Source organism: Mus musculus, chromosome 14 (genome assembly GCF_000001635.26).
Source record: "Mus musculus strain C57BL/6J chromosome 14, GRCm38.p6 C57BL/6J".
NCBI lineage: Eukaryota > Metazoa > Chordata > Mammalia > Rodentia > Muridae > Mus > Mus musculus.
The window spans coordinates 30,615,732-30,639,267 of record NC_000080.6 but is presented as its reverse complement, the minus strand read 5'-3'; the positions used below and the strand labels follow the sequence as shown (position 1 = coordinate 30,639,267).

The following is a 23,536-nucleotide window of genomic DNA, read 5'->3' as shown; positions in this document are numbered from 1 at the left end:
ACCCCTGAGCCACTTCTCCAGCACCCCCCGCCCCCTCTTCTCCCTGTTTCCCTACCTCCAGGCTCAAGTAAACAGTGAGTTCTGATCCACATGTTTGAATGGCTGAATCAGGCAAGGGAGAAGGCAGCTCTAGTCTTTTCCTGGGAGCGAGCAGAGTGAGCTGTAGTGTTCCGGAGGCTGGACCACAACTCTGCAATCTTTAGGCTCCAAAGCAGCTTTGTGAAGACTTACATCAGCTGAGGGCCAGGGCTGAAGACAGGGCCATGAAAATGTTCTGACACAGTTGTCTAAAGGTACTTACTGTGCCACTCTGGGGCCATGTCCCCGACTAGGCTTCATAGCCTTACAGGAACCTGAGACAGGAAGACAGATGATCCTGCCCGCCTTTCCCCATCCTGGGTCAGGCAGTGAGAATGAGGACAGAAATCAGGGCACGGACACTGTGAGGTGGCACAGGACAAGGACAGCATTACACAAGAAGCCCTGGCTGGAGTCTGGCCTCAATTCTTGGTAGGAGGTGGGGTGCAGAAGGGAGGAGGGTAAATAGGTCCCTACTTTCACGAGAACTCTACCTGGCTACCAGTGGCATATGGAGCTATGCAAGAAGGATGGTGAGCTGTATTCCTGAAGGATTGGCATGAAATGCAATGATCAATCAGCATGGTAGCCACCTAGACATTTATACTCCTTTCTCCCTCCCTTCACTCAGCAGCGGTCAGCACATAGTAGGTGCTCAGTAAGAGTTCTGTGTCCCTTGTTTATTAGTAACAAGGTCAGTGCAGAGGTCATTTGGAGATACCACTTAGTGCAGAGAGAAGTATGAACACAGGGTCTTTTTTACTATAGCATTACTAAGAGCCGGGAAGGGAATCAGGAATAAGAGAATGGAAGTCAATGTCACACAGCAAGGAGTCAGTTATTAATAGATGCTCATAAGAATTTTCTAGCAGCTTGCACCGACATCCTGAGCCCAGGGACAAGGGCAGTCACCGCTTGGTCCTTGCTCATCAGTGGGGACCAGGAGTATTTCAAGGCAAATTCCAGAGATAAATCATGGCAGAGGTCCAGAGAGTAGGTCCTGTGCCAGAGGAGGTAGGGCCTAAGCCTCTGTACCTATCAGACCCAGGCATCCTATCACAAAAGCATCCTGGATATACACTCTTGCAGGAGACAAACATGTGGGAGCCTCCTGAACCCTGGGCAGTTAAAGAGAGGTGGTATGGCTGAGAGGGCAGGCAATACGGAAGCAAAACAAGTAGCCACCATTGTCTCTACCTCTCTGTCACCTCCTCCAGACACTAACTCACGATACCCCCTCAGGCCATAACCGGAAAGGTGTACTCCTCTAGGGTAAAAATGCCATCTCTCCCCTCAGCTGTGGACACTGTTGGGCCACTCACTGTCTTACTCCATCCTGCACAGTTGCCTGCTCACTTCTGGTCCTGTGGCACAGGGTCAAGCTAGCCCAGTGGCTGGGAACCCTGGTCTGAAACTCAGCACAGGTTGGGATGTGAGGCCCACTCTGACTGCCTCTCAGCTGTGTGACAATGGGTGTGTTATTTAGACTTCCTGGATCTCCGTCTCTCCTATAACAACAGTACTGACGACATAAGGGTTTTGTGGGCCAGTTGTGGGTGAATGACATCTCAATGGCAGGGGTTAGGCTAGAGCTTGTCCTGTACTGGGCACTCTGTGGAAGCTGGAATTACTGTTTTTAATAGGGATTTGAAACTCAAATTCTTCACACCTTCTTCAGAGTCTAGAGTTCCTCCAGACCCCCAGGGGATCCCTGATAAGATCAGGGGGCATATGGACTGATAGAAGGCATCAAAGCTGAGGACTTTGGAGGCTTGAATCCTAAAGGCCTAGAACAGAATGGAACAGGGTGGGGAGAGCTCCATACAGCCCTTGGCCCAGGGCCCAGTAAGCGCTGAACTGTGGGTAGAGCTCACCATCCCAGGGCCTATAATTACCTTTCAGTAGAGTTCTGCACTACTGGGCGGGGCCAGCATTTTTCAGGTTTTATTTGGATGCCCCAGGGCAGCCTTATACCAGTTACTGCTCCCAAATGGGAACAAAGGTTGATTTGGGTGGGGGAGGGAGGGAAGTACCCTTCCAAGGAGGCTGACCTCTGAGTGCAAGATTCAAGGCTTACAAAGCCATAATCTGCATAGAGACCTGTTTGCCCTTTTTTTTTTTTTTCAGGGCTAGGGTCCTCTTTGGAGAGCCCAAGGAAGCCTGAAAATCCACTAAGAAGCACTCCAAAACCCGGAGGACTCAACACAAAGCAGGCTGATAGAGCCAGGGAAGAAGGGACAGTGAGTGAGGCTCTCTATCCTGGCTGTCCCTTTTCCTTCTTCCCTCAAATGCACAGGTATTGGCCGACAGGGTCTCACTAGCCCTGGCTGCTCTAATACTTACTATGTAACTCAGGATGATCTTAAGCTGAGGATTCTTTTCTTGCCTCGGCCTCCGGAGTACTAGGATTATAGCTGTGCATGACATCTGGTTGGCACAAGTTTCACTGGAGTGACATGAAGCACCCCAAGGGCATTCCTGAAGGCCATGACCTGGCATGATTGTACCCAGCCTTTCTCTGGCTCTCTCGAATTGCTATCCCCAACTCTCCCTGCCGCTATGAATGCATGAACACGTGCACCCTCTTACCCATCCATTATGCCAAGGAAGAAAGAGACGGCGATTTGTAACCTTACATGCTTCATCCAGAAGCAGTGAGGCAGGAAGGAAGCCCAGGAGTCCGCTTCCAGAAGGACAAGTACCCAGTGTGTGTATCTATGTGGTTTTGGACATTCACAGACCTTAGCACAAACTGGCTTCTTGTTGCTCCCCCAACTGCTTGAGTACTTACCTGTTTGCAGCCTCTGAACCCTTGGCAGAGCTCTGATGTCTCTGGGTCGAGGAGGCTGGGGTCTTCCTGCACACCTCCCTGCAGAGAACTACAGAGATGCAGACTAACCCCATCCATTTTAACTTCCATGGATAAGACGCTCCCTGGTCCTTTCTACACAGACACACATCATGCCGGAGAAACAACAAGCATGTTGACAAATGTTACCGATGCCACCATGGAAAGCTGACAGGCAGTCTGGAGAGCTTGCTTGCGTTCTCTGCCTATATAGAGTGAGAGACAGATGAGTGAGTGGTAGCAGTGGGAAGTGATCAGGAGAGGACATGGCACTCAGGTGTGGGGTGGGGGCTACAGCTGGGGAGGGAACAGAGGCAACTGCCAGGACATTGGCACCTGGGAACCCAGAGACACACAAGCTCAGTTTTGGAATTGTAGCAGCCTGAATATATATAGCTCAGTGGTAAAGAGAAGCGGGTAGGGGGAGAAAAGAAAGAATAGAAAATACAGAGAAAGGACAGACCTGATGGTGAAAGAAAGGAAGGGTCTCCAAGGCAGCCCTGGAATTCCACGCACACTGATACTCTTAACCATGAGTCACCGGTGGGTCTCCTTGGCAGATTCCCAGCCGCTCATCCTTAAGGCCTGAGTCAGCTCAGCTCTCTGAGCAAAGGTCAGAAGGGCAAAGACTGGAAAAGGCTCCTTGGACTCACTCTTGTGTGCTCCTGGAACGGGGCTGTAATCAGCCTCGGCGCTTCCTTGGGCGAGGGCAGTGGGACATATAGGCAGGTGGAGGAGTTGGCTCTGTTTCTAGTCTTTCATGGCACACGGGCTTTGCCTACGGAAGCTGGGCACTCTGGTCCCAGCTCTGGTGGCCTTGGGAACATCAGTTACAGAGGCCGGGCTGACACCACTCCCTCAGTTGAGGGGCCCTTGTGTGTGTGTGCTCACAAGTGTTGGGCTGGCCCTTCCTTCGTTCAGCTTCTGCCTGGAAAACCCCTTTTCTGTAGTTTCATTTCTCAATCTCTTCAATCCATGCCCAGGCCTCTGCATGGTATTCTAGGCCACTGAGGGTGCTCTCATGGGTGACCACAGCGGTGAAGCCCATGCAGAGGCCCTCAATCTACTCCAACCTTTCCCCTGCTCTCCAGAGCAGGCCTTTCTACAGCGGCTGCACTGTTCTTGTAACTCAGCCTGGGCTGTTTCTCCCACCTGGAGTGCCTCCTCACCCACCTCTGCCACCAGGGACTCCTTCCAGGTTATCCTGGCTGGTGCCAGGTTATCTTCCACAGAGCCTGCCAGCTATACAAACTATACAGACAGTATATTATACAAAAGCACAATAACAGAGCCCTCAGTGATCGATGACACATGTACTCTGATGTAGGCACTGGGCTAAACCCTTCTCTTGTCTGAGTTCCAGGGTCTTATGGGGGGAAGGGACTACTAATAGCCCCCCACACACACACACACACACTACAGATAAGGAAGTTCAAGCCAGAGAGAGAAGGTGACTTGTCCAAGGTCACATAGCTGAGCCATTAAGACTAATACCCCACAGTCCTAGGAGATGCCTGGCCTTGACTACCTACTTCCCTTCAATAAAACCTGTAAGGTTGGGGCAGGCATATTGTCTTCCTTCAGGAAGATTAGGCAGTGGGGCATGGGAAGGAATGAGGGATACCCTGGAAAATATTGCATCACGGAGAGTCCAGCTAAGATGCATACAGACAGAGGAACAGGCCAAGGAATGGAGAGACAAACACAGAAGCTGGACTTTCAGCCTTTGTCCCCTGTAACAACCTGTGTGGCCTGAGGCAAGGATTTACCCAAGCCTTGGTTTCTTCTTCTGTGGGATGAGTGGTAATACCTAATGTGCACCAGAGGTAGGTCATGAATTAGAGAGCAGTTAGGTCTTTTGTCTAGCTAGTGGCAGTACCCTCTGCTCAGGACACTGTCTGGATCACCCCCAGGGAGCCTGGGAGCCAGGGGCTAAGAGGGCTGAGAGGGGAGAGAATCTGCAGGCAGCTTCTCAGGCAGAAGAGGGAGGAGAAAGAGAAAGAAAAAGAAAAAGAAAGAGACGGTGGTAGCCCTGCTCCTCCACACCCTCACTCTCTTGCCTCACGACCACTGGGAGTTGGGCCTCTCATCCTGGAGGAGCTGCCTGCCTCAGGTCACACAGTAAGAGTGCGCTGAGCTGGGAGGAAAGGCTACACACAGCTTGGGCTCAACTGTGTCTGAACCCAGCAGGTCTTTGGTCTGATAGCTGGGAAGTGTGGCCTTTACAGCCTTGTCAGCTGAACAACCGGCTCTAATTATTCACTAGCTACTGCTCCTCTAATATCCACCCAGCCTCCTCCTCTAGGCTACCTAGGATTTGTGGCTCGTGGGATGCATCCCCAGACTTTCTGGGCATTTCCCTCTCCTCCCACCATGTCTTCCTGTGTTCACACTTTCTCAGTTAACCTGGGATTGAGTAGCAGCGACAGGCTGAGGCTTGGCAGCTGGTCAGGGATGTTGACAGGGACATAAGTAGAAGGCCTTGGACTGTGCCGAGGGATGGACAAACGGACATTTTCCCTTCTTTAACCCAGAGGAAGTCTCTAAGCCAATGCCCAGTTAAACCCAGAGAAGGCTTAGCCAAGTGTTATATCACAGGCAAAGCCCAGATATGAGGCATTGCGCGGTCTGTGTAGTCATCTTCCTGGAGTTTGGAGGCTGACAGGGGAGGAAGGAGAGACTAGGTCACATGGCTGATGGCTGGTCAGAACTTTGGACCTCTTTATAGGGGGTTCAGGATCAGCCTCAGGACCAAGAAGTGAGCCCTGAAAGCTTTTTAAGACGACCACATAGCTGTCATGAAGGTGACAAATTGTCAGGGTCAAGGAAGGCTGTGTCTTGCATAGAGGGAACCACAAAATGGCCACAGGGCAGGGTGGTAGAATCAAGGAATGAATGAATGGAGAAGTCAGGTTGGGGATACTGAAGTATGAGGGTGGTAAAGATTTGTATAAGCTTCCATAGTGAGTGCAGGCTGGCTCGGGTGGGGCCCGTTGTGCTGGTTGAGGTTGAGAATAGGGGCTAGGGCAAACAACTGATCAATGCAGGCCTATTGCTATCTGGCCAGGGCCTGGGAACTCTTGCCACGGCTGCCATCTGGATTGGAGAAGGCTTCAGACTACAGGAAGACATGTCATTCTGTATTACTCTACCAGGCACAGAGAGAGAGAGAGACACACACACACAGGCATACACAGAGACACACACACAGAGACACAGATACACAGAGACACACACAGATACATACACACAGAGACAGACATACAGACAGAGACACACACACATGCACACACACTCACAGGCACAGACACACACACACACAAATGTGTGGCACACTCACGGGGATCGTGATTGACACTGGCCTTCTTGAATGTCTGGGGAAGGGAAAAACATTCCTGGGGCTTCTGGAGTGCTCTAGTGTCTGGTATGGATGGTGTGGAATGGAAGGGTTTGAGACACAAGAGGAAAGGAGGGTGCTCCCGCCATCTCTCTTCCTACAAGCCCTCCCATACACAGACCCCTGCTGGCCCCTCAGTACACAGGCATGAATTCACTCCTAGGTAGCCCCTAGAGGCCAGCACAGACCCCCCCCCCCACCCCCATGCCTCTACGTTCTCTCAACTTCTGGCCTCAAACAGCACCCCTCCCCCACCCTGGCCAGAAGCAGTCCACACCCTGGGAAACATCCTCCCACTCCACCAAGCCAGCAGGGTTGCTCTGGGAACTGGAGGGAGCTAGGACAGACCTTAGTCAGCATGAACTTCCCAAGCATCTAGGTTATAAAACCTGAGGACAAATTTAAAAGACTAACTCTCCCCCCCCCCCCCCCCAGAGCTCTCAACTGGGTCCCAGATCTCTTCTGCACCTGGAAACTCCAGTGGTCCAGGGCCTGGTACCTGTGACTGGGGTTCCATTTCCAAAGCCAACCTTGAGGAAGCCTGGTATGGTGGGGTGTCAGGGGTGTCGGAAACCAACCGAGTCTCTAGCCTACATGTGGCCTACTTGAGAGCTTAGATTCTGTACTCCAGCCCTTGACCCAAATTCTACCCCATATCCAAAAATTATACCCTTCTTCCATTTGCCCTGCGGTCATAGATCCTGAGGTGCTGGCCTGGGTATTGACTGTGGTTTTTTGTTTGTTTGTTTTGTTTTGTTTTATTTTGTTTACCTTAAGGGCTTACAATGCCTCCTGTCCAAGCCTGTTCAGCAGCCTGGCTGCCTGCCTAGCCACTGTGGCCAAGATGGCCACAGTCTGTGCCCACAAAAGGCTGTGGGCAGAAGCTGGGCCCAGACCTATGAAGGTGGTGGGTTGAGGCTGGGTGGGCAGCAGCTGGAGGATGGGACTCATTTTGCACTGTGGAGGCTCCTCCCTGCCGACCGACTGCAAGTTGCTAGGATTGGCAGATGGGGAGGTGTGGGACAGAAGGAGGGATAGGCCTAGCTGCCTAGTTCTAGTGCTGGACATGGGACTGGGCTCTCTGTTAAGTTAGTCTCAAGGCAGCCCCAGGGGGTGTAGCTCTTACAGCTGAGGAAAATGAGGCTGGAAGAGGGCTGGCACTTGCTCCAGGTTACATAGCCAGCCACTGAGGTGGCTACAGAATGGTTTTTTTCTTGCCTGGGGCCTCTGCCCAGGGGCTATGCTTTAGGAGAGGCCCTGGGCAGGCTGTAGTGCAGGTGGGCACATGAGAAGCAAAGACTTTCTGCAGAAGAGCCATTTGTGGGGTGGGGAGTGTTGTGGGGAGTGGGGTGGGGATGGGGTTTGTTGACTACTAAGAGCTGGATGGAAGCCATTCCAGGGGCAAAGCACAAACTGAGCTGAGACTAGGGAGTGGAGAGCGAGAGCAGGGTCTTGGTAAAAGTAACCCAGGGCCTCTCAGATCTCTGGAGGACTTGACTTGCTGGGTTGGGCTCTGCTGGTCCAACTGGCCCAACCACTTCTCTTGGGCACTACCCATTGCCACTGCGCAGAGCCCTGCCAGGGGATGCCAGGCAAAATCTGTCAGAAGTCCCAGCTCAACTTCCCAGTCTCAAGGGTAAAGAGGTCCCGAGCTCCAGGCTGCTCTATTCTGTGTGGAGGAGTAAAGGGCAGCCACTTCCTTCTGAGGAGAGGAGTGGGCAGATCAGACTGTGGAGATCTGTGCAGTTACAAAACACTTCTGCTTTCTTCTGTAAGTGGGGCTGTTTCCTTTACTTTAAAGGACTCAAAACGGCCAACAGATCTTTATGTCTTTTAGGTTTCTAGGGCTCTCCCTACCCATCTGCCACCTCCAGCTTTGGGTCCTCACCAGCAAGGCAATGCCAGGACAGGTGTCAGTGTCTTGGCAGCCTCTAGGCGGTTACATGACCCAGGAATAGAGCTGGGTCTTTTATAGTCAGGTCAGAATCACTTGGAGGCCTGGCACCTCCCACTCCCTGCTGGGAAATTCTTCCCTAGGGCAGGCAAGGCTGCAAGCTGTCCACACTAGTGCACAATGACAGTGGCACTAGGGGACTGTCTGCAAGAGTGGTTGTGGTGGTACAGTAGAGGTTGGATGTGGAAGGGTGAAAGGTGGGGGAGGGGGAAGAGGTAAGGGAATGCTGTTGCCACTGAGGGCTTATGTGGCTTGGGTCCCTGGAGTACCTGTCTATAGCCCTCGGCACCTCCAAGAACCTTGTTTTGTCTCAGGGCCACTTCAATCCCTTTCCTCAGTTTCCAGTAGAAGTTTCAATGAACCGCTGTCTGCAGAGGAACAGAGGCATCCACAGGAGAGCAAGTGAGGAGTTGGTGAGGCCATCCCTGCCTCCCTCTCCCAGCCGTCACCCTATGTGGATAGACACACTAGTCTGAGCCTCAGCAGAGGCACATGGAGTTGTTCTGGACTTTTCCTTCATGCCTCTAGCTGTCACTGCTAACCAGCCTCAGCTCCACTGCCCCTCCTTGCCATTCCCGGGTTCCAGTGAGGACCTGGGACAGAGGAAACCCCCCCCCCCCCAGGAGACAGCCTGGCCAGAACTGTGCTAAGAGGTTAATGCTGGGCTGGGACAGTCCAGGGCTGTGCCCATGAGAGAGCCACAGGAATGCCCTATGCCCTGATGTCCTTAAGAACTGCTGCCCATTTCTCTCCAGGAATTCCTTAAGTTTCACTAAACAAACGGAGGTTAAGAGGAATCTCAGAGAGGATTAGCCCAGCCTTGCTGACTTTGTGTTAACTGGTGGAACCTACCCTGCTTGAGCTGGCTCCTCTGGTCTCAGAAACTCCATCTCAACCACAAGATGTCGTTATTAGCATCTTCACTCCACAGAGGAGGGAGCCTACACATAGTCAGATCACAGGTCCAGGGCAGAATGGGACAATAACCTAGCCCTTTCAGTATCTCCCTGCCACGTGGTACTACCCTTAAAATCTCCAGAGCCTGACTTTACTTGCCACCTGGTGCCAGGGGCTGAAACCTCTGTGGCAGCCTTCATGACCTGACCTGTAGGCATGCCCCAAGTGCCCTTTCCCACCTCACTGCCCCCAACGAAACCCTGCCAGGCTCAAATATATTACTCCTGCTGCCTGTATTTCCTGTCCCAGAATCGTGAGTCTATTCTCTCTTCACCAGAACAGGGCTCCTCTGGGTGGGGAGGAGATGGCTGCCCTGACAGTTAGAGCTTCAGGGCTAGAACAGTAAGTAGTGAGACAGACAGAAACACAAACAGCACAAGAACTGACCGCTGGCAGAGAGCAAATGGGAGAGCCCGTCCTGTCTTCAGCGGGCAGGCGGGCCTCAGGAACAATGGGTGGTCTTTTCAGGCTATCTGATTAGATCTCAGACTTCTCCTTCAGAGGTCTCAGGACCCTGTTTTGCTCACGGCTTTGGATAATACCAGAGTGATAGAAGTCTTCGCGCTCTCCTCTGGACAATTCCTCCAGAAACTCACAGAGGACCAGCCCAGAGTGGTTGCTGCTCGGTTCCACCCACATCTTGTGCTAGGCTTTATGCTAACCTGGAGGAGGAGAGGAGGAGAAAGAGAAGAGGGGGATCACTTCTGTGTGGATGCTCAGCCTTGCTAGAGGATCAATACCCTGTGTTGAGGACTATCCCGTGCCCTTTCAAAGCTGAGAGCCTGTGACTTAGCATAATGACCATTCCTGTAATCCTAAACATACAAACATACAGACCACGTCCTTAGCAGAGGTCCACCTTGGATCAAACTCTGTGTTCTCTCTCTCTCTCTCTCTCTCTTGCTCTCGCTCTCTCCTTCCCCTGTGTCTGTCTGTCTGTCTGTCTGTGTTTGTCTGTGTTTCTCTTTCCTTGTGCAGCCACTTTTACAGGTGAGGACTTAAGCTGGAAAGGGCGTGGTCACAATGATACAGTCAGGGTCATAGAGTCAGCACATGATACAGCCAGTTTCCTTTGAGGCCTCGATAGGCCCTTATGAGGTTAGTTAGGGACAGCTCAGGCCTACCCAGTGCCTACCCAGTGCTGTACCCAGCTCCATAATGAGTGGTCCTAACCAACCTGGGCCTGAAGTCCCTGACCTCTACCCAAGCCTGTCTTCTCTGAGTTCCTTGGGCCAGGCCAGTCTCTGGAGAGAAGCCCACCACGCACTGCTCTTGTGCCTTTGCCAGAACATGGCCATCTTAGCTACTCTACATTTCCTTATATCACAGTTCCCCTTGCTAGTCACCAAAGTTGGGTTTGAAGATCATATGCAGGACACATATCTAGCACCTAAGACAAGGCCCAGTACTGGGTAGACCCCATCCCCAACCACCCAGTCTTCTTCATCTCCTTTTCCCAAGGCAGAAGGCAGCATGTGGGAAGAAAGGTTTAGTGGCTGAATCTAGAGCTCCCCAATGGCTGGCTCTCCCGCTGTGGTCCCTGGCACAGGGTAGGTCCTTTGTTGATGTTGAGGGAGAGGCTAGGTTGGCTGCTGCGGATCTGGAGGAGGAGCCAGATAGGGTGAAACCCAACTCCAGGTGGGCAAAGGTCACTTGAGCTCACCCCCGCACACCCTTTCCTTCAGCTCAAGAGTTTAGCTTTCCCAAGTAAGCTAAAGAATAGGGTCCCGGGGGCTGGTGAGATGGTTCAGCTGTTAAGAGTGCCGACTGCTCTTCCTAAGGTCCTGAGTTCAAATCCCAGCAACCACATGGTGGCTGACAACCATCTGTAATAAGATCTGACGCCCTCTTCTGGAGTGTCTGAAGACAGCTACAGTGTACTTACATATAATAAATAAATAAATATTAAAAAAAAAAAAAAAAGAATAGGGTCCCAAGCCAGGCGTGGTGGTGCACACCTTTAATCCCAGCATTCGGGAGGCAGAGGCAGGCAGATTTCTGAGTTTGAGGCCAGCCTGATCTACAGAGTGGGTTCCAGGACAGCCAGGGCTACACAGAGAAACCCTGTCTCAAAAAAACAAAACAAAACAACAACAACAAAAAGAATAGGGTCCCTTAGCTGATGGAAAGGGCATAGATGGGAAGAGCATCAGGGAGTCACAGATGGGAAGAGACACAGCAGAGACAGGTAGAGGAATGTTAATAGGAAATGACCCAGGAAACAGCATGCTTACAAGCCTGATGTGAGGCAGAAGGTTCCAGAAGGAATCCAATTTGCCCAGTCAACTTTGTGGGAAGAATCCACTGTCATGGGGTGGGGACAGTTATCAGGACTGGGGACTTAAATACTAATTTTCAAACTGGGTCCTCTTTCTTTCAGGGTAGAGGGAAGCAGCAGCCTTCCTCTTTCTACAGAAGGGACGAGTCATTGTGGTTTCCTCTCTCTAGCTCAATCCCCAATGTACATTTAAAATAAGGTTTGGAGCCCCACATCTCTGCCAGGGTCCCCCATCCCTGGAAGTTTCAAGCCTCCACGGGTGGGGCAGCACTTCTCTTTTTATTTTTTTTATTTTTTTATTTATTATATGTAAGTACACTGTAGCTGTCCTCAGACACTCCAGAAGAGGGAGTCAGATCTCGTTAAGGATGGTTGTGAGCCACCATGTGGTTGCTGGGATTTGAACTCCTGACCTTCGGAAGAGCAGTCGGGTGCTCTTACCCACTGAGCCATCTCACCAGCCCCTGCAGCAGCACTTCTCTTGATCTCAGTCGGCAAAGAGCTGTCTAGACTTCTATTCCTTCTAGGTAGTTTTCCAGAAGGAACTTAGGTATCTTGGGCTATTAGAACCCTCTTGTATCCTCCCAGGAAGAGTTCTCGTTTGTTTGGTTTTGTTGAGACAAGGTCTCTCATGAACAGGCTGGCGTCCACACTCTATTCTCCTGCTTTCTCCCCCTGAGCACTGGAGTATTATTCTGAGCCTCCATCTGTGGTTTACTCTGTGGTGGGGGTCAAACACAGCGCTCTCTGCGTGCTAGAAAAAACGATCATCTGCCCAGCCCAGGAAGTCATTTCTTTGGGTAAGTATAATGTAACAGCTTAGTGTTCTGGGCTTTGGGGACAGAAAAATGGAGTCCCTGGCTCCCATTTGGTGCTCAGACTTTGGGCCCAGGGGACCCTTAATGAGTGAATGAGTTACAGCTGACAATCAAATCCCTCTTATGAGCTTGACTGAGCAAGGGGAGCTCTGAACCGTGGGCTCAGGAAAGACAGTGAGATGGGGGCAGAGGCAATTCCCACAATTGTCTGAGGAGCAGTGCTGAGACAAACTGGCTAGAACCTCTCGCCCTGGAGACCTCCCAGCTCCTTCTCTCGGGCAGGACTGGAACCGGCAGGCCTGGCGGCGTGGCTCTGCTCAAGCCAGCAGGAAGAGGAATGAGGCCAGGCAAGGCGGGCCAGCTGGCCAGTGGGGAGTCCCGGGTGTGGGCGCAAGTAGTTGGGGAAGCCCCGTCGGTGCCTCCTGGGCTCCATTGTGTGTGCAGTGCTCAACCCCACCCCCCAACTTGGCCTCGGAGTCCTCCTCTATAAATTAGTCCCCTGAGATGGGATGGCCTGCGTGCCACTGGCAGGCGAGGCGCCACAAGAGCCAGAGACGGCTAACAGATCTGGGGACCCAAGGACTTGCAACTCAAAGAGGCTGAGACGCGCTGGACCCCCAGCTCACGTGGGCGGAGCTTCGAAGGGGCGGGCGCCCGTGGGGCGGGTCCTGAGTGGGGGCGGGACCGGGGCCGGCACCTGGGTGAGGTCGCGCAGCCCCTCCCCTTTGCACTTCCGTGTGCCGCGGCGCCAGAGCAGGAGGCGGCGGCCGCGGGGATCCCGCGAGCGGCCCGTGGACATCTACCCTTCGAGCCGGGACCCGGGAGGTCCCCACTGGCCTCCGGACCCGTCCGGATCAGACTTGTGCCTACCTCCCCGTCCACGCGCATCCGGGAGAGCCGCGCCACGAGACGGACCCCGGCTCGCCGGGACCCCTGGCGCCTGGCCCTGCGTCGGGAGGTGAGTGAGAGCTGGGCCCGGGCGCGGGGTCCGAGTTAACTCGAGGGCGCAGCGGCCTTTCTCCCCCTTTTCCTCGCCCGTAGTCTCCATTCCCCGCTTTCTTCTCTGGCTCCTGGTTCTGAAACTGAGAAACTGAGCCAGGAGCAGCCAAAGTCCCGCCGAGCACGGAGACCCGCCGGTGCCTCCATACCCTGGTCGGTCTGACCCTCTCTTCGACGGCTGGAGCCCAGGCCCGACTACTCCCAGCATCTTTAACCCCCTACTCCACCCCTGTGTGTCTTTATCCCCGCCGAGGGACCGTCCGATCTTCTCAAATCTCTCAGGGGACTCTGCACATTCGTCGGTCCCCACCCCCTCTTGCCTGGTCCTCTGCTCCCAGGCCAGGTCTGTTTGCCCCTCGCCGTCCGTGTACTCCGTCTCCCCACCCCCACCAGATCCGCCGTCCCCTCGACCCAGTCCTCCCAGAGCCGCACCCCCAGCCCACGCTCGCCTGCCCCTGCCAGTCCAGTCTCCGGTCCTTTTCACCACCGGGCGGAGGGCGGGCCGCCTGTCTCCCTAGCCTCCAGTGCTTGGGTCCCAGGCGGGCGGACTCTCACGGCGCCGCCTCCTTGCCCTATCTCTTCTTTCAGTCTCGGTGTCTTTCTTGGCTTTCCATCTGTCTCTGAGCTGGGCGTGGCTCCAGCCTCCACCATTCCCCTGTCCTCTCTGATCCCCCGTGTCCCTTCTCCGGGTGGTCTCTGCCTGGTGCTGTCAGTCTCTGTCCCACTGGAGAGACGCCACCCCCTCTGGGGGCCCAGTAAGGTGATGAGGACAGCAGTGACGGGAGTGCTCTGCCCTGCCGGCTGGCAGTGGAGAGGGAGCACCATCACAACTGCTCCCACTTCCCCAACTCTCTTATACAGGGGAGGGGAGAGAAGGGAGCCTCACTCAGCACCCCACTCAAACCTGGAGGACTTAGACTGAGTGGGGGAGATCCCTTTTTCCTTTGGCCGCTACCCTGGGCCCTCGGAGGAGTCTGGCTTCTGTTGCTGTAGTATCTGTGTCTGGACTTGTGAGTATAGTGTGTATCTTGTCTCTTTGTGTATTATTTGTCATAGTGGGACTTCCCCTGTGAATGTGTCCTTTTTCACGTGTGACTTGCATATACTTCATGGCTGTCTGTGTGTTCTGAGGCTTGGTGTGTGCCCCGTGCAACTTGGTAATCATGCCTTGTATGTAGAGGCTTCCCCTGTATATTTTGTGCCTTGGCTTGCTCATGTCTCTGTGTCCCTGTGTGTTCCAAAGGTCTGTGCATTATATCACAACAACCCTCTGGCCAGAGTACATTCATTCCTTTAATTGTGGGAGCCCACGCTATCGGTGTGCCGACCCCCTAGGCTTGTGTGTAAGCGTGCCTCTAATCATATTCGGTTCTTCTTCCTCTGCTACTGATCCTCTATGACCAAGCTGATCAGGGACAGAGGAGGGGACTGGGTTTCCTCGTTCCTGCTATGGATTAGATTGGGGTGTGGTGAACAGGCCAGCAGAGGGCGGCTGCTCTGTGTGTGTGTGTGTGTGTGTGTGTGTGTGTGTGTTTTGTTTCTCAGTGACAGTATCTTTGTACGATACTGTAAAGGCTCAGGTATATGACAGGACTGTGTGGAAGGTGACACTGCCATATGGAACTCCAGTAGCAAAGGGTGACTGGTAGGAGACTCACAGTCTGACTGTATGAAACTGCGGGTGTGTATTGAGGAGTGATGGGGCTTGTGGGTAACAGAGAGGTTGAGTGTGGGTAATAGCAACAGGAGGGGTGTGCTAGGAGGTGAGGGAAGGTGAGTGTCCGGCTGCCCATGAGTTTATGGGAGCAGGAAGCACTGTGTGTGTGCTTGGCGTGCACAAGCCCAGCCCTGGCTCCTGGAGAGATGAAGAGAGCTAGGGACAAGTCCTGGGGTTATAATGGTATGATTGAGACCTCAGGGTCTGGACCAAAAAGCAATGGAGTCAAATACTTACTATGCCCTTTAAGAGCAGGAGTCCCAAGCCCAGCCTCGCCACTATGTTGAGCTTCTTTTGTGGGATGGAGAAAGTGAGGGCTCAGAGGTCGATGGCTCTTCAGCAGTCTTGGCCACACTGCGAGTGGTGTGCAAGTGAAGGCTTACGTGGGGCTGTCCCTGGCTGTGTGTCCCCTTCTGGAATCTGGGATGAATGGGAACCCAGAGAGTTCCCAACCATATTTCCCACACGTGGCGTGTAGGTTGCCTCCTTTGTCTCCCTGACTAGGCTGCTTACGAGGAGGGCTTCTTCACAGTGTCAGGACCTGCCTCTGCTCAGCCCCACCCAAGCGGCCCCCAGTCTCTGTAGCTCCGATGGGGACTGTAAGGGTGACTCAGAACTGTGACTGCTGCTGGGCCCTCACACCGTTTATCTGGCAACAGCTAATTGGAGTTTACATTTAAACTAGAAATAATTTGAAGAACTGATGGAAAGATAAAGCTGGAGGGAGGCTGCTGCTTCCTTCAGAAAGTAGCGATGGAGTCTCTGGCTGGGAGAACTTGCAGAGGGAATGCCAGGAAACCTAGGCCAGCACACTATGCTTTTGCCATTCCTCCTGTTCAGGCTATCTCTGAACCTCAGTTTTCTCAGCTGTATAATGGTGCAATAGTAGTGTGAGAATCACCTGAGACTACAAAACAAGGACTAAGATGGGTCACTATCTGTTACTCTCTCATCTCTCTGGCTTTTTTGGTGGTACTGAAGATCAAACCCAAGGCCTTTCTTGGAAGTACTGCTAAACTACATCTTAAACTTTTTTTTTTTGAGACAAAGTCTCATTAAGTTGCCAAGGCTGTCCTCGAACTTTCCATGTAGCCCAGGCTAGCCTTGAACTTTTGTTTTTTATGCCTCAGGCTTCTGAGCAGCTAGGCTTACAGGTGTGTTCCACCATGCCTGGCCATCGCTTTCTTCATTGTGACTCTAGCACAGGAGCTGGCAGGACACGTCTTAAAACCTCAGAGCCGCCTTGGCAGTGGAGCGGTAACATTTTCCTCAACGTAAAAAAGAGGCTCGGAGCCGGGCTGAGTGGCACATGCCTTTAATCCCAGCGCCCAGGAGGCAGAGGAAGGGGATCTCACAGCCAAGGAGACACACAGAGACCCAGTCTCAAAAAAAGTCTTACCTGGTTTACATAGTGAATTTGAAGCCAGCTCAAAGGAATTCTCTGAGGGCCTCCTTGACAGAAGGGTCAGACCAAGTATTCTTCACACACACACACACACACACACACACACACACACACCGTGTTCCATGGTCTTCTTACCATGCTAGAAATGTTAGTCTAAGGGCAAGGACACGGTGTTCTAGACCCTAACATCGAAGGGACACATAGCTGGTTCCCAAGAGAATTTGGGCCGAATGGCCATTCTCAGAAGAGAAAGTCAAGTCCAGAGAACCTGACTACCTTTTCCCAGCAGAGCTGAGCTGACCTGTGCTGGCTGTGTGGAGGCCGGCTGGTGCTGGGGCCTGCTTGGCTGTGCTTCCCAGCTCAGCTGTTTTCTCCTGTTCCTACAGGTCTGTTGGGAATTAGCCCAGGCAAGGGCGTTGGGCCTACTTACTTCTGGTGGTTAGTGAGTAGCCGCAGCCCAGCAGGAGCCACGATGAGCAGGAGCTGGGAGCGCAGGTGAGATAGGTCATTTCAGGCAGGTGGGCAATGTGCCAGGGCGCCCTTCCTCTTCAAGGCTTGTCAGCTTCCAGTGGGACTGGCTGGATCCCGGTACATTCTGGCTGTGAAGCAGTGTCCAGGGGAGGTGCCCTTTGCTTTTTTGTGCTTAAAGGGCTTCCTGCCTAATACCTGGTTGTGGCTTTGGCCTTGGAACTCAGAGGACTGGAACCAGCCTGTCCACATGGGCGAAGGAGCAATGACACTGTTTTTGGTCAGTTGGAGGGAAAGTAGTAAACGAGAGGTTAGGGTGGCGGTGTCAGCTTTTCCATGGTTCCTCAAACTGTCCTCATGTCACAAGGGAACAGGCTCACCTATGCTCCATGTAGGTTGAATGCTGGCTTGGGAATAGAATGGAGTCTCCCAGAAGGACTGAGTGGTCTCCTGGTTCTCTCTCCATCTCCCCAGCTTCCTGATTCAGGGCTAGGCTCAGCTGGGCATTCATTGTCTTTGAGGAAAGCCAGGGGAGGCAAGGAGTCTCTAAAGTTAGCAGTGCCCCCTGTGGGGCCAGCCTTGCTTCTTTGAGACCTGTTGCAATAAAGTGTTGTAGCTCTGTGGTAGTGTGCTTAGTGTGCTTAGTGTGTGTGAAGCCCTGGTAGAAACCCCAGCACCCAAAACAAACAGAAAAAGAAAGATGGAAGAGACAGAAAGAAGGGAGGGAGGGAGGAAGTAGTTGTGTGTGCGACTAGAGGAGCCCTGGTGAGCAGAGGCACACACATATGCATGTATACGTGTATGGGGGGATGAGTGTGTGCACTGGAATCTGGGGAGTGTTGGAACAGGCTGGCAAGGATGAATCTCCCTTGATCAGCCCCCATTCCTACTCTTCAGGATGTTTGCCACAGTTAGTGTGGGAGTGTGTGAGGCTTCCTCAGTGTAGGGAGGGAGGAGGCCGGGGTTCTCACTCCAGTGGGGGTTAGGGCAGGGGCAGGATCTTCACTGGGTCTTCGGTCTGGTCACTTACCCCGATCCTGGAGGGGAGGACTTGACCTGCTTGCGGTTCTCATCTGCCCGAAGGCGAGGAAGCCAGCTCTTCCCATCACTTTCCCTCAGTTGCATTAGCCCCAGAGCCTGCCCTTGTGCAAAACTCAAACATCACCTGGCTGCAGGCTGGCAGAGGCATGCACGTGCCCACACAGGTAGACAAAGCCAAGCTATACTAGACATACTCGCCTCAGGCACACACTGCCTACACATAAGCACACACTTGTCCACATGCATCTCCTCAAGGGACACACTCAGACACTGGACAGAGGCTCCCTGCTATGAATGTTCACACATGTCACATCATGCCCGTGCTCGGTCAGATGGGGAGCCCTAGTCAGGATCAGTACCCACTCTGGCAACCGGAGTCTGTCACCTGACAGTGAAGTTCCAGGTGTAGATAAGATCACCAGGGCTAGCTGGGTGGTGGTGACCCATGCCTTTCACCCCAGCACTTGGGAGAAAGAGGAAAGAGGTATGTGGAGCTCTGTGAGTTCGAGGCCAGCCTGGTCTACAGAGCAAGTTCCAGGATAGCCAGGGCTACACAGAGAAGACTTCCCTAAAAAAAAGAAGAAGAGGAGGAGGAGGAAGAGGAAGAGGAGGAGGAGGAGGAGGAGGAGAAGAAGAAGAAGAAGAAGAAGAAGAAGAAGAAGAAGAAGAAGAAGAAGAAGAAGAAGAAGAAGAAGAGGAGGAGGAAGAAGAAGAAGCAGCAGCAAAACAGAAAGAAAGAAAAAAGATGACCAGGACTGGAGGAAGTTAGGCCACACTGGGAGGGGTATCTGCCCACATGACCCAGGCCCCAAGGCTCACCAGGGTTTGGCGTTGGAGATAGGGGGACACGTGTGGAGGATGGGTCCTGTCAGCTGCTGCAAGCTGTTGCTCCTGCCACAGAAGGGGAAGTGAGTAGGCTGTTCGGTCATGTGGCCAAGGTGACCATATGCCAATGGGGACCTACAGCCACCTTGTCCTGACACTATGCCTGGAGAGAGTGGAACTGCTAATCTCTGGAGCCAGTTGGGCATTTTTCTCCTGGGGTCCACTCTCCATGACTTGGGCCCAGAGAAGAGACCCAGTTGGAACAAGATGTTTCCGGACACTTACTTCCTCTGGGCTGCCCAGGAAGTGGCTTCAGAGTAGCACTGACCAGCTCTGCCCGTGGCTTGCCTCACCCCAACTTTGCCTGTGAGGGGAGTCGGATCTGCTGTGGGTTAGGCCAACTGACCAGGCTTTCCATACCAAGACTGACCAGGCTTGTCTAGAGCTCTGGTGGGAGACAGGGGCCTAAGAACAATGAGCCTCCTGCAGCCCCGTGACCCCAGCTCCTCTCCTGTCCCAGGACTGTAAGCGGAAGCGCAGGGGCTTTAGTGACAGTAGGCACGACCCCTTGAGGGTGGCAGTGACTTTCCTGTGTTCCATTAGATAGCACCAAGCCTAAATGGATAAATCTGTGCAAGTGGTTTCTACGTTCAGGACCTTGGTTTCCCTCTCTGACAAAATCATGTTTATACCTACCTCTATGAGTTATTTGGGAAACAAGATAATGTATGCAAAATAGCAGGAACTGGCTGGCAGTGGTTGTACACGGCTTTAATCCCAGCACTCTGGAAGCAGTGGCAGACAGATCTCTGTGAGACTACAAAGCAGGTTCTAGGACAACCAGGGCTGCACAGAGAAACACTGTCTCGAAAGCAACAACATAGCAGGAGCTGAAGGCATGCAGATAACTGTTCAAATCTAGCCAGATATACTGGTAATGTGCCCCTGCTGTTTGATGAGCTAGGACTGGCCTGGAACCCAGCTGAGAAGAATCTCTGACTCCCTCCATTCTGTAAGCTTTGCTCCCACCCCCGTTAATAGGCACTGGGGAGGGCTGTGCTCATCCCGTGGGTTCCATGACCTCTTTAGAAGGAGCCCAGGGCAGAAGAGCTAGGCACAGTCGGCTGCACAGCCTGCTCCTGCTTGTATCCCTCGATCCCTTTCAGAGTGAGGAAGATAGAGCTCACAGCCGTGGTTGAAGAGCTGGGGAAAGGTAGCCCACAGCCAGCTGCTTAGGGCTCCCTTCAGCTCCTCTCTGCTTTGTAAACCCTGCGGGACATTGGATTTAGAATGAGGAGGTGGGTAGTGAGCATTCTTACCAGGCTGCCTATCCTTGGGACCCCTGAGTCAGCATTTCAGTCAGAGAAGGGTTAGCTATCTGGGACTGGTTAGGTTGGAGAGTGGATGTGTCCATGTTGCATCACTAGTCTGTGGCTGGTGGGAGGGGCCTCCATGTCCCAGGAATACAGAGGAGTCAGCTCATCTTTGCCCATTGCTGTTTGGGACCAAGAGGCTGAGAGTCTCTGGTTGCAAAGACTGGTAAGGATGGTGGTGTGGCATGCAGGCCCAGGAGGTCAGAGGGCTGGAGATAGATGAAAGGCAGTGCTGAGTGTGAGGGGGGACATCCTGAAGGTGCAGGGCAAGACCTCTGCAACATCAGGCATGCTCTAGTGTAGTTATTCCTGGCTAGGTACCCAAGCCAGAGACTAGGCCGTTCTCAGCCTCTGTTGCCTCATCTGTGAAATAGGCAGAACAGGGGTGCCCATGTGAGATCTGAATGATGGGTAGGAGCTACTGTCATGGGTAGGGTATAGGAAGACAGGACACTGCCCACAGAGGCTCCTCCTAGAAGGAAGTTTGGTTATCAGAGAAGTGAAAGGGGTCCCTATAGCCAGGGCACAGGAATGAGGACAGGACAACTGCCGAGATCAGGGAGGTCAAGGCTAGAGGTTGATGGATTTGGTGGGAAACACTAGGACTCAGGAATGGCAGGGGTTGCTTTGCTGTCTTAAATGTCTTGAAAGCCCGGTTTAGAGCTGGGGCCTAGGGCCTGTGGGAGCCAGAGTATGGGAGGGTAAGCCGTAGGCAGGCAGGGGTTCAGGCCAGACTGGGCAGTAGGAACCAGGTTGGAGTAGGAGGCAGAGACAGGAGAGGCCTTGATGCTTGCTCCAAAGGCAGACTTGGGAGTGGGCTGCACGTGAGAAGGCAGGCGAGCAAAAATCAGGCCCCTGGTTTCTGGCCTGATTGTGAGTGTGGGGCACTCCTGGCAGACGAGGACACATGAAGTGGGACATCAGTAGGATGCTGTGGGCTGATCTGAGCTTTTTTTTTTTTTTTTTTTTTTTTTGACTCATTCATGTGGTGAGGTTGGAGAGCTAGGTGGGCATATAAGCCCACAGTGCAGGGTTCTAGGTCCAAAGTGAGACCTGAGAATCTAAAGCCAGATTGGGATGGAAAGGACCCCCTTTGGTGGGAACACTTGAAGGGCCCCACAGGTAAGATAGAACAGCTGTCTCTCAAAGGTCCCTGCCTAGGGGCCAGGAGGGCAGGCCTGTGGTCTCTGAGCTGCTGTTTTCACAACAGCCATGGAAGCTTTGGATCACATCTATAGCCCTGTTGAGTAAACAGGCCAGTCACTAGGCCAAGGTTGGATCAGATGTCTGTGTGGTGTAGACTGTGGGGCTGTGGGTACAGGGTAGGAGGATCTCTGCAGAGAAAGCTTAGGGGTCTAGATGATCAAGACAAGGGGACTGTTAGACTGTGAGCAGCTCCTGCTGACCTGGGCTTTGCCCAGGAACTCAACTACACTAGCCTAGGTGGGATCCTAGAGTAGCCAGGAGCTGGATTAACCCCAAGAGAACTGAGGACAACTGGAGATGAGCGGTGGGACAGGTCGGGGAGAGGGCCAGGCATGAGTGTAGCAGGGTTAACAGCTTCTATGTGTATCACTGCCTCATTCCAGGCCCTGTGTTCAGCATGGCATATGGGGAAGTTCAGTGCCATATTGCAGATGGACACACCAAAGAGCTTGCTGCATTCTGAACTACATCCACCCGACCCGTTTAGGCCTGTTTCACCAGTTTCACTGAGCTCACCAGTTTCTTCGTATGTGTTACTTGTGAGGGGATTGGCACACCTTGTGGATGCTCCTCTGCCCACTGCCATCTTGAAAGTTATAGATAGCAAAAAACCAAAGTGGCCATTTGCCTTCTCCCAGACATGGAACAGTTTACATTATGAATCTGGGCATTCTGGGGACCTTCTTTTTGTTATTTTGTCTTTTTTTTTTCCCCAGAGCTGAGGACCGAACCCAGGGCCTCTATCACTGAGCTAAATCCTCAACCCCTCTGGGGACCTTCATTGAGAAGGCATCTGGGGGGGCAAAGGAGCTGTGCCCAATGTACAACATGGCCCCTCCCCCTTACAAGTCTGATGGACAGGTCTGAGTCTGGGCTGGAGTCTCTTTCCCTCCCCTTCCTGTGCCCCCACCCCTTCTGGCTTTGTGGCTTTGGTTTAATTGCTCAACCTCTTGGTCATCTTGTGCAGTGTAAGCCTGGGGCTCACGGAGGTCATCTGTGGGCTACCCCCACCACAGCACTTAAAATCCTCCCCTCATTTGCCAGGCTTGTGACTGCCACCTGTGAGCTCCAGCTTCAGCCTCGGCTCACTTGCCCTCAGGGGCCTGCAGGTGAGGAGGCCTGCTAAGGCCTGTCCTAGGATGTGCCTGACCAGCTTGTCCCTTCTCTTCCACATCTTGGACTTCTCGTTGGACCTCCTGAAGAGGCAAGCCCATCCCAGCCTGGTTCCCTGCTATCCTTCCCAGTCCCTTCTTTTCTCCCCAGCCATTGTGCCCAAGTGTACTATGACAGGAAAAGCTGTATTTGGTGCCAGAATCTAATCAGGTATACAAGGTCCTTCCAGGCCTCTGTGTTCATCTCTTTGTCTACAGTGTGTCTGTTGCCCATCTGCCTATTATGTTTATCACACCATGTGGGGTGTGTGTGTGTGTGTGTGTGCGCGCCTGCACACACACCTGGCTCTGTGTTGACATGTGACAGCAATGGGTGAATGGGAGGTGCTCCTCTGTGTATGCACTATGTCATCTTAAGGCTGTGCATGTTTCTCTGTGTGTCTACCTTTGACAGAAACGCCCGACTATGTTTAGGTTAGTCAGTTTGCACGTGTGTGGCTGCTCTTTGGAGAGTCCTGGATACCCCTTCTCCCTTCTGGTTCCTCAGAGCAAACATCTTGGGCCATGAAAGGCCTTTGATTCTTCCTCACCGGTTCCTGTAACTCTCCCTCCAGTTGCCTCCCTCGATCTGGGGGGCAGCTAGATGACCACAGCTCTGTGCCTGATGCTGGCTGTGCCCTTGAAGAGTCCCTATTCCATGTGTGTGCTGGCAGTCGGCTTGTGAGCCCACTGACACCCAAGAACCTGTCCAGCTGTGATATCACTCAGGCTAAAGATGCTCCCGACACCCCAGCCAGTAGACCTTTGTAGCCCTGTTTCTACCTCAGCCCTTTCGCTCCCCATCCCTGCTTTCATCCTACTCAGTACCTTAGCCCTCCTCCGGGCTGTGTGCTCCATCAGCCTTCTCATCTGTACCACTCACTGGCTAGGTGATCTGGGAGTAACCTGGGGCTGAGGCAGTCTTTTGTGGCCCCAGCCCCCACCCTGTTCTATGCAGACTCATGTACAAAAAAATAAGCATGCATATTTTCTTGTGCAAAGACCCCAGCTTTCACTTGAT

The 23,536-nt window shown here is 53.0% G+C and overlaps 1 protein-coding gene across 6 annotated transcripts in view; it reads left to right on the top strand.

Moving 5' to 3' along the window:
* Positions 1 to 12,853: 12,853 nt before the first annotated feature.
* Positions 12,854 to 23,536, top strand: part of Prkcd (protein kinase C, delta) — a 31,062-nt gene continuing 20,379 nt past the window's right edge. For 3 of the 6 annotated variants that reach the window (XM_006518695.2, XM_006518698.4, XM_006518697.4), the window contains exon 1: positions 12,854 to 13,288. The gene's annotated coding sequence lies outside the window, so the exon portion shown is untranslated. Of the gene's footprint in view, positions 13,289 to 13,448; positions 14,340 to 23,536 lie in introns of those variants that run through there. The other 3 variants (NM_011103.3, XM_017315918.2, XM_030247686.1) reach the window with 3 other exon arrangements.